The following is an 11713-nucleotide window of genomic DNA, read 5'->3' as shown; positions in this document are numbered from 1 at the left end:
AGTCACTTATGGTTTGTCTCCCTCCCAATCCCATCTTGTTTCATTTATTCTTCTCCTACCCCCCTAACCCCCCACGTTGCATCTCCACTTCCTCATATAAGGGAGATCATATGACAGTTGTCTTTCTCTGATTGACTTATTTCGCTAAGCATGATACCCTCTAGTTCCATCCACGTCGTCGCAAATGGCAAGATTTCATTTCTTTTGATGGCTGCATAGTATTCCATTGTGTATCTATACCACATCTTCTTTATCCATTCGTCTGTTGATGGACATCTAGGTTCTTTCCATAGTTTGGCTATTGTAGACATTGCTGCTATAAACATTTGGGTGCACGTGCCCCTTCGGATCACTACGTTTGTATCTTTAGGGTAAATACCCAGCAGTGCAATTGCTGGGTCATAGGGTAGTTCTATTTTCAACATTTTGAGGAACCTCCATGCTGTTTTCCAGAGTGGTTGCACCAGCTTGCATTCCCACCAACAGTGTAGGAGGGTTCCCCTTTCTCCGCATCATTGCCAGCATCTGTCATTTCCTGACTTGTTCATTTTAGCCATTCTGACTGGTGTGAGGTGATATCTCATTGTGGTTTTGATTTGTATTTCCCTGATGCCGAGTGATGTGGAGCACTTTTTCATGTGTCTGTTGGCCATCTGATGTCTTCTTTGCAGAAATGTCTGTTCATGTCTTCGGCCCATTTCTTGATTGGATTATTTGTTCTTTGGGTGTTGAGTTTGCTAAGTTCTTTATAGATTTTGGACACTAGCCCTTTATCTGATATGTCGTTTACAAATATCTTCTCCCATTCTGTCAGTTGTCTTTTGGTTTTGTTAACTGTTTCCTTCACTGTGCAAAAGCTTTTGATCTTGATGAAATCCCAATAGTTCATTTTTGCCCTTGCTTCCCTTGCCTTTGGCGATGTTCCTAGGAAGATGTTGCTGTGGCTGAGGTCGAAGAGGTTGCTGCCTGTGTTCTCCTCAAGGATTTTGATGGATTCCTTTCTCACATTGAGGTCCTTCATCCATTTTGAGTCTATTTTCATGTGTGGTGTAAGGAAATGATCCAATTTCATTTTTCTGCATGTGGCTGTCCAATTTTCCCAACACCATTTATTGAAGAGGCTGTCTTTTTTCCATTGGACATTCTTTCCTGCTTTGTCGAACATTAGTTGACCATAGAGTTGAGGGTCTATTTCTGGGCTCCCTATTATGTTCCATTGATCTATGTGTCTGTTTTTGTGCCAGTACCATGCTGTCTTGATGATGACAGCTTGGTAATAGAGCTTGAAGTCCAGAATTGTGATGCCACCAACTTTGGCTTTCTTTTTCAATATTCCTTTGGCTATTCGAGGTCTTTTCTGGTTTCATATAAATTTTAGGATTATTTGTTCCATTTCTTTGAAAAAAATGGATGGTATTTTGATAGTAATTGAATTAAATGTGTAGATTGCTTTAGGTAGCATAGAAATTTTCACAATATTTGTTCTTCCAATCCAGGAGCATGGAACATTTTTCCATTTCTTTGTGTCTTCTCAATTTCTTTCATGAGTACTTTATAGTTTTCTGAGTATAGATTCTTAGCCTCTTTGGTTAGTTTATTCCTAGGTATCTTATAGTTTTGGGTGTAATTGTAAAGGGATTGACTCCTTAATTTCTCTTTCTTCTGTCTTGTTGTCGGTATAGAGAAATGCAACTGATTTCTGTGCATTGATTTTATATCCTGACAGTTTACTCAATTCCTGTACAAGTTCTAGCAGTTTTGGAGTGGAGTCTTTTGGGTTTTCCACATATAGTATCATATCATCTGCAAAGAGTGAGAGTTTGACTTCTTCTTTGCCGATTTGGATGCCTTTAATTTCCTTTTGTTGTCTGATTGCTGAGGCTAGGAATTCTAGTACTATGTTGAATAGCAGTGGTGATAATGGACATCTCTGCCTTGTTCCTGACCTTAGCGGAAAAGCTTTCAGTTTTTCTCCATTGAGAATGATATTTGCAGTGGGTTTTTCATAGATGGCTTTGATAATATTGAGGTATGTGCCCTCTATCCCTACACTTTGAAGAGTTTTGATCAGGAAGGGATGCTGTACTTTGTCAAATGCTTTTTCAGCATCTATGGAGAGTATCATATGGTTCTTGTTCTTTCCTTTATTAATGTGTTGTATCACACTGATTGATTTGCAGATGTTGAACCAACCTTGCAGCCCTGGAATAAATCCCACTTGGTCGTGGTGAATAATCCTTTTAATGTACTGTTGAATCCTATTGGCTAGTATTTTGGTGAGAATTTTTGCATCTGTGTTCATCAAGGATATTGGTCTGTAGTTCTCTTTTTTGATGGGATCCTTGTCTGGTTTTGGGATCAAGGTGATGCTGGCCTCATAAAATGAGTTTGGAAGTTTTCCTTCCATTTCTATTTTTTGGAACAGTTTCAGGAGAATAGGAATTAGTTCTTCTTTAAATGTTTGGTAGAATTCCCCTGGGAAGCCATCTGGCCCTGGGCTTTTGTTTGTTTGGAGATTTTTGATGACTGTTTCAATCTCCTTACTGGTTATGGGTCTGTTCAGGCTTTCTATTTCTTCCTGGTTCAGTTGCGGTAGTTTATATGTCTCTAGGAATGCATCCATTTCTTCCAGATTGTCAAATTTGTTGGCATAGAGTTGCTCATAGTATGTTCTTATAATTGTCTGTATTTCTTTGGTGTTAGTTGTGATCTCTCCTCTTTCATTCATGATTTTATTTATTTGGGTCCTTTCTCTTTTCTTTTTGATAAGTCTGGCCAGGGGTTTATCGATCTTATTAATTCTTTCGAAGAACCAGCTCCTAGTTTCGTTGATTTGTTCTATTGTTTTTTTGGTTTCTATTTCATTGATTTCTGCTCTGATCTTTATGATTTGTCTTCTCCTGCTGGGTTTAGGGTTTCTTTCTTGTTCTTTCTCCAGCTCCTTTAGGTGTAGGGTTAGGTTGTGTACCTGAGACCTTTCTTGTTTCTTGAGAAAGGCTTGTACCGCTATATATTTTCCTCTCAGGACTGCCTTTGTTGTGTCCCACAGATTTTGAACCGTTGTGTTTTCATTATCATTTGTTTCCATGAATTTTTTCAACTCTTCTTTAATTTCCTGGTTGACCCATTCATTCTTTAGAAGGATGCTGTTTAGTCTCCATGTATTTGGGTTCTTTCCAAATTTCCTCTTGTGATTGAGTTCTAGCTTCAGAGCATTGTGGTCTGAAAATATGCAGGGAATGATCCCAATCTTTTGATACCAGTTGAGACCTGATTTAGGACCAAGAATATGATCTGTTCTGGAGAATGTTCCATGTGCACTAGAGAAGAATGTGTATTCTGTTGCTTTGGGATGAAATGTTCTGAATATATCTGTGATGTCCATCTGGTCCAGTGTGTCATTTAAGGCCTTTATTTCCTTGTTGATCTTTTGCTTGGATGATCTGTCCATTTCAGTGAGGGGGAGTGTTAAAGTCCCCTACTATTATTGTATTATTGTCGATGTGTTTCTTTGATTTTGTTATTAATTGGTTTATATAGTTGGCTGCTCCCACGATAGGGGCATAGATATTTAAAATTGTTAGAGCTTCTTGTTGGACAGTTCCTTTGAGTATGATATAGTGTCCTTCCTCATCTCTTATTATAGTCTTTGGCTTAAAATCTAATTGATCTAAGGACTGCCACTCCTGCTTTCTTCTGATGTCCATTAGCATGGTAAATTCTTTTCCACCCCCTCACTTTAAATCTGGAGGTGTCTTCAGGTTTAAGATGAGTTTCTTGTAGGCAACATATAGATGGGTTTTGTTTTTTTATCCATTCTGATACCCTGTGTCTTTTGATTGGGGCATTTAGCCCATTAACATTCAGGGTAAGTATTGAGAGATATGAATAGTGCCATTGTATTGCCTGTAAGGTGACTGTTATTGTATATTGTCTCTGTTTCTTTCTGATCTACTACTTTTAGGGTCTCTCTTTGCTTAGAGGACCCCTTTCAATATTTCCTGTAGAGCTGGTTTGGTATTTGCACATTCTTTCAGTTTTTGTTTGTCCTGGAAGCTTTTAATCTCTCCTTCTATTTTCAATGATAGCCTAGCTGGATATAGTATTCTTGGCTGCATGTTTTTCTCGTTTAGTACTCTGAATATATCATGCCAGTTCTTTCTGGCCTGCCAGGTCTCTGTGGATAAGTCTGCTGCCAATCTAATATTTTTACCATTGTACGTTACAGACTTCTTTTCCCGGGCTGCTTTCAGGATCTTCTCTTTGTCACTAAGACTTGTAAATTTTACTATTAGGTGACGGGGTGTGGACCTATTCTTATTGATCTTGAGGGGGGTTCTCTGAACCTCCTGGATTTTGATGCTTGTTCCCTTTGCCATATTGGGGAAATTCTCTCCAATAATTCTCTCCAGTATACCTTCTGCTCCCCTCTCTGTTTCCTCTTCTTCTGGAATCCCAATTATTCTAATGTTGTTTCGTCTTATGGTGTCACTTATCTCTCGAGTTCACCCCTCGTGGTCCAGTAGCTGTTTGTCCCTCTTTTGCTCAGCTTCTTTATTCTCTGTCATTTGGTCTTCTATATCGCTAATTCTTTCTTCTGCCTCATTTATCCTAGCAGTGAGAGCCTCCATTTTTGATTGCACCTCATTAATAGCTTTTTTGATTTCAACTTGGTTAGATTTTAGTTCTTTTATTTCTCCAGAAAGGGCTTTTATATCTCCAGAGAGGGTTTCTCTAATATCTTCCATGCCTTTTTCGAGCCCGGCTAGAACCTTGAGAATTGTCATTCTGAACTCTAAATCTGACATATTACCAATGTCTGTATTGATTAGGTCCCTAGCCTTTGGTACTGCCTCTTGTTCTTTTTTTTGTGGTGAATTTTTCCGCCTTGTCATTTTGTCCAGATAAGAGTATATGAAGGAGCAAGTAAAATACTAAAAGGTTGGCAACAACCCCAGGAAAATATGCTTTAGCCAAATCAGAAGAGATCCCAAATCGTGAGGGGGAGAAAGGGGATAAAAAGAGGTTCAGAAAGAAGAAAAAAAAAAAAAGAAAGAAAGAAAGAAACAATTAAAAAAAGAAAACCAATAAAGAAAAAATATAAAAAGGAAAAAAAAATATATATATATTAGATAAACTAGTTAAAAAACGTTAAAAAAGAAAAGGGAAAAGTTAAAAATATTTAGCAGAAGAAGAAAAATAAATTGAAAAAGAAAAAAAATTAAATTAACTGCAAGGCTAAAGAATCATGGGGAGAAAGCCATGAGTTCCGTGCTTTTCTTTCTCCTCCTTTGGAATTCCGCTGCTCTCCTTGGTATTGAAACTGCACTCGTTGGTAGGTGAACTTGGTCCTGGCTGGGCTTCTTGTTGATCTTCTGGGGGAGGGGCCTGTTGTAGTGATTCTCAAGTGTCTTTGCCCTGGGCGGAGTTGCACCGCCCTTACCAGGGGCCGAGCTGAGTAATCCGCTCAGGATTGCTTTCGGGAGCTTTTGTTCCCTGAGCGCTTTCCGCTTTCCGTAGAGTTCCGGAGGGCGGGAATGAAGATGGCAGCCTCCCGGTCTCCGGCCTGGAGGAGCCGAGAGCCCGGGGCCCCACTCCTCAGTGCGCCCTCAGAGAACAGCGCCGATTTACTCCCGTCACCCTGCCTCCGGCCGCGCTCCGAGCTGACCAAGCCTGCGACCGGTTCAAGGTAACCCCGAGCTTAGAGCTTACTCCTCGGCTCTGTCTCTGTAGCCGGCTTCCCTGTTCTAATACCTGTAAGCTCTGCGACACTCAGACACCCCCGATCCTTCTGTGACCCTGCGGGACCTGAGGCCACGCTGACCCTGCGTGGGCCTCACCCTGGTTAAGCCTCTGGAGCGATGTCCCTCAGCGGAACAGACTTTAAAAGTCCCGATTTTGTGCTCTGTTGCTCCGCCGCTTGCCGGTAGCCGGCCCCTACCCCCGCGGTCTGTCTTCCCATCGCTTTGGATTCACTTCTCCGCCAGTCCTACCTTTCAGAAAGTGGTTGATTTTCTGTTTCTAGAGTTGCTGTTCTTCTTCTCTTCGATCTCCCATTGGATTTGTAGGTGTTTGCAATCTTTAGATAAGCTATCTAGCTGATCTCCCGCTACCTGAAGTAGTCAGCCTGCTACTTCTCTGCCATCTTGACCTATTTAGACATCATTCTTGAAGTGATATGCTTATGTGATTTTTCACACAAGGTGCCAGGATAAAAATATGCATGTTGGCTAGAAATCTACCCTTTCTTTAGTAAACAGCACCTTTTCTTTAATAAACTTTGGTAGAACTTTCGTCAAATAGGAGCTTTTAAAAGACACGCCAAGGGATTACTCAAGGTGAGCTGAATATCCACTACGGAATACCACACATATATATGCAATTATAAATAATATGTCCAACAACTACTATTACTTTTAATGTTGATTTTAATGTTGATTTAATGTTGATTACCATCCTTCATTATTCTGGTGACTGACTGGATCATATTTCTCTTCTTGTCTTTTTCATCCACTATCTTTCTCTGTATGTTCTCTTATTTAAATGTTCTAGTTCTTGATCCCATGGTGGGACATGATGGACCAATCATTTCTTTGTGACAAGGGAGATATAATATCTACAGAATGTTCTTAGCGATGGTTCGCTGTTCAGTCACATAAATGCAGATAGGTTCTGCCTAAACTATTCACAACTTAGAAACTATTTTGATGTCTATTCCTAATTGCTGCTAAATAAACATTTCACAGAGGGAAATTTAGGAGATGTGACTATCTTTGTTCTCTGTAAAAACCCAATATTCTTTGTGAAAATTTTCTGGGCTTCAAAGGCAAAAACTTTTATGGTTTTCCTTGCATTTAAGGGTAGAAAATGAATATCTTCTAGTCTGAGTGCTACTTTGTACCCCCTCTGCTATTACTTAAATTTTCTTTCTTCTGTCTTTTCTCATTTTTTGCCATCAAAGCTCACCTCCCACATGCACACATCCCCACCCATTTATAAAGTTTAGGATTAAAAGCTATTTTGCTTACAACAAAGTGTTTTCTCAACAGGAGCGTGCTGTTTAACTGTTTGAAGACCACCACACCTCACTGCTCTTCAATACATTTAATCTCACAAATATACACCAGAAAAATTGAAAGAAAGTGGTTAGATACAACCAATCCTTTGAAAAGATGCTGCCTTTAATTTTCTTTTCCTGTTAAAAGCTCACAATTCACTAGCTAACTAGTTTGTGAATATTTCTATATTCTTTTTATCTGTCAATATGTATAATTTTAAAGGACTTATGAATTTTTTAATCACATGGAGTTTTAATGCCAACTCTCTGCACTGGTAATAGCCTAAGAAGAGGGTCAGTCATGAAGCTTTAGCCCCACCGATAATTCAAAGTCTCAATAAACTGGAAAAATGCCCCTCCCTAGGAAGTCCCAGCAGGATACTTCATCCCTTCTAAATCTGTTATATATTTTTGATATTAACATAATGGAATTTATAAATCCATTGAAAAGGAAACATACACAGATTTCCTAGCAGTAGATCTAGTCATTGCCTTTGACTTTAGAATGGAGAAGGGGAAAATCCAAAATTTTTCTATTTTAAATAACTTAGAAGGAGAGGAATAACAATGGCACCAACCCCAGGCCGGTTCTTTTTTCTCTGAAAGCATCTGGACTGGCAGAAAAGGGCCCACTTTCCTCTAGGTGGCAGTGCTGTGCACGTGCCATGGTTTTCACTTTCATGCTGAGGGACCATTACAAGTACTATCCACTTATATTCCATTACAATCGATTGAATATTATACATCAAAAAGTAGAGAGAAAATGTTTAAGATTTTATGAATGCAAGCGAAATGATTAGAGCTCACAAAAGCTTTGAATTTTGAAGCTTGGCTTCTATCTTGTCCTTACATAAGCATCTTTGATCTTCTCTTCACCCAGCTTTTTAGATGACTTTTATGTGGTCTTATAATTGTTTTATTATTTTAGGAGAATTAGTCATGTAGACTTCTTTTTTAAATTTTTTCATAGAGGTTATTTTTAAAAGGAAGTTTCCATTCCATTACAAGTAAGGGGATTTCTTAAACCAGAAGGAATTCGTGTTTACTCTTCTGTGTGTTGTAAGGAATAAAAGATGGAAAAGTTAGTTTCTAATCTTAGATCTTCCATAAAATAATGTTGTGACCTTGGGAAAATCATTCATCTTATCCACTTTAATTTCTCTCTTCCTACGATGGGCTGTCACTTTTTTTTTTTTTTTTCAGGATTAAAAGAGTCAATTTTGAAGAGACTTGTAAACTATTTTACAAATGTGAGGTGTTGTTTATGAAAAAAAAAATCCAAGTTTTAAGGTTAGGTTTATAATAAACATTAGAAACTGAACAAAGGACAGTCAGCCTCCCTTCAAATTGTATTGTTTTCCTATTAATAGCCACCCTTGATTGTGCCTTCATGTGCTGTGGCAAGCTGCCAAGGTTTTGCAAACTTTTCCTGTGGGGAACCCCTTAAGCGTAATCTCTCAGAATAGAGACAGGATTAGGAAACACCTGGAACTCTTGGTTTCTGCATGTGGGTCAACCATTGGAAAGTTTCCATATAATGGAATTTTCACTATTCTTATGGTTCTACCGTTATTAATTTACTATTTGCTTTATTCAATAAATGATTTTTGAGCACTTTTTCTGTGATAGACACTGTTCTACACGTTAGAGATACAGTGGCCAACAAGACACCATGTCCTTCTACTTTGAAAAGGAAGCAGACTCCAAGGGAAATTTTGGTGAAGCAAGTAGCAAATGTCCAGTAAGTCAGAGGTATGCCCTATTTGTGATGCAGAAAAATTTACCTTCACCTCCCTTTTTCTTTCTTTCCAGGTGTATACCTGAGCAAGGGTTTCCATTCTGTTCCTGCTTTTCATTTTTCCTGACTTGAGTAATGAAGTCAGTCCCTAACCATGGCACTCCTTGTCACAACCATGTTGATCTCTGCTATGTTCTGTCATTTGTCTCTTTTGGTCTTTTGATCAGTGTGTGTAAAGTGATTTTTTCCTAAAGTATTTGCCATGAAAACAAACCCTGTTTGAAGGCTCTGAGAAGTCCTGCAGTAAAGAACTCGCTTTAACATAATTTAACAAAGAGTTTTCCAAACTTCTGTTGACCACAAATTGTGTTTCACCCCAACTCTCCCCTGATACTATCCTTTGGTGCTTATTATCTGAGTATCACATTCTAGGAACTGCTGCATTAAGCAATCTTCAAAACCCCTACTATCCTCTTTCCCATAACTCTCTCTCAAAGGCAACATCTTGATAAAAAGGTTGAAACAAGAACATTTTTTCCCTTAGCAATACGTTTCCAAATTAAACATATGTATATGTGTGTGTGTGTATATATATATACATATATATACATATTATACATATATATACACATATAGCTATTAGATGATTTGTTTTAATTACTGAAAGATAAGAAATACAATGCATCTTTTTTAAAGATTAACATATTTATTCCAAATAAATTGAGAACAGTTATTAAACAGATCAGCAATCACTATGGTATTAGAAAATGTTGATGGTTTGAAAGAAAAAAAAGGTTAATTGTATGAGAAAGGTGCTAAAATGATAACAGCTATTGAATTATATAGCTAGATGAATCTAGTAATATTTATAAAACTTTTGAAGATATTACCTTGACCTAAAACACCACTATTTAACATATAAACTAAGGCTCTTGTGGAACATTAATACATGAGTTGGGGTCTGGAGTTCATGGGTTTATTCCATTATTTCCTTTTTTTTTTTTTAACTTTGTTGAGAAATAATTGACAAATACAGCTGTATATATTTTATGTGTACAATGTGATGATTTGATATACATATGCATGTGGAATGATTACCAAGATCAAGCTAATCAGCATAGCCACCTCCTCACATAGTTCTCTCTCTCTCTCTTTTTGGTGTGGCAACAGTGCTTTCTCAGCCACTTTTTAAGTCCACAATATCACGCTACTCATCATGCTGGACATTAGGTCTTCAGAATTTATTCTTATAACCGAAAATCTGTATGCTTTGACTTACAGCTCCTCATTTGTCCCTCCCCCTAGCCTGTGGCAACCACCATGGTATTCTCTGTTTCTATGAATTTAGCATTTTGCTTGTTTGTTTGTTTTAAAGATTTTATTTATTTATTTATTTAGCAGAGCTACACAGCCAGAGAGGGAACACAAGCAGGGGGAGTGGGAGAGGGAGAAGCAGAGGGAGTGGGAGAGGGAGAAGCAGACTTCTCGCTGAGCAGGGAGCCCAAGGCAGGGTTTGATCCCAGGACCCTGAGATCATGACCTGAGCTGAAGGCAGACACTCAATGACTGAGCCACCCAGGCCCCCCTGTTTGTTTGTTTCTTATATGTTTTTGGTTTTGTTTAGATTCCACCATCATAAAAGTGAAAGTATACAGTATTTGTCTTTCTCTGCCTTATTTCACTTAATAAAATGCCTTCCAGCTTCATCAATGTTGTCACAAATTGCTGGATTTCTCTCTTTCACAGGGCTGAGTAATACTCCTGTGTATATACACCACATTCTCTTTATTCATCTCTCAAGGGACATTTCTTTCTCACTCATCTGTTTTTTTATTCTTAATTTATTCTTGCTCTAATTAAAAATCTTATAAAAATATCCTGATTAGGATGTGAATTCAGTAAGTTTTCTTGACAGTATTGTGAACATATTTTATTCAAGTCTTTTCTGGCATGTAGTTATGTTGTATTGCTGCTTGCAAGGATCTCAGGAATGATGGTCTTATCTCCCAATTATAGGTGAGGATGTCTTTTGCAAGGACTGGCATCTATGTCCTTGTTTACCCCTTCTTGTTCCTTAATTCTGCTGATCCTCCAAGTTCTGCCATATTTTAGATCTTCTCTCCTTTCATTCTAAACATTCTCTCTGCGGTCATCCGGCTTTCATGGCTTCATGTGATATTTGTATGTATTTGACTCTGAAGAGATCTATCTTTAAGCAAAATGTTTCCCCTAAGCTCAAGGTCTAAATACATCCTTCTGCGGATGGCCCTTCCTTGTGCCACAACCCACTCATTTACAACATACTGAAACTGAACTCTTCAACTTTCATTTTAACTCACCCTGACACCAAGCACACAATGTAGACCATGCTTTATTTGCATTTCACTGCTGTCTTTTGCAGACCTCTATCCTAGAATCTACAGTATTTTACTCTTTTCTGTTCAATGGCGGTCTTTCCTTACTATAGTCTAACCTTCTCAAGAGCAGCAATTAAAAATATATTTTTATTTATCCTTATGAAAATATTTTATCCTCAGCATATAGCATAAGGTCTGGCACATAGAAAGTTCTGGAGGTCTATTTACATTGAGTGGATTAGTCCAAGGGAAGAGGCAAAACCATGTAATGGGCTCTAGTGAAAGTGTGGCACTATGTTTTGGGGACATATATTATCCTGAGAAGATAAATCTCTCACTGTGGGGTGAGTTCCAGGGGGGAAAAAACATAGGATCCCAGTTATACTATAAAAGTGGGTGAGAGTGAGGTTAACTTCCCATTACTGAAACTAAGAGTCAGGACGCTGTAGTCAAAGAACCAGAAGGCTTTGCCTCTACTGCCTTGGCAACGAGTAGAGTGTATTAATGTTGTGTGTTGCCTTTTGTCTTTCTCTCTTCCAAACTGGAATTTCATGGAGGGCA

Source organism: Enhydra lutris, unplaced genomic scaffold, assembly GCF_002288905.1.
Source record: "Enhydra lutris kenyoni isolate GAN:26980312 unplaced genomic scaffold, ASM228890v2 scaffoldscaffold9, whole genome shotgun sequence".
In the NCBI taxonomy this organism is placed as follows: Eukaryota; Metazoa; Chordata; class Mammalia; order Carnivora; family Mustelidae; genus Enhydra; species Enhydra lutris.
The sequence above is the reverse complement of the archived record's forward strand: the minus strand, read 5'-3'. Positions refer to the sequence as shown.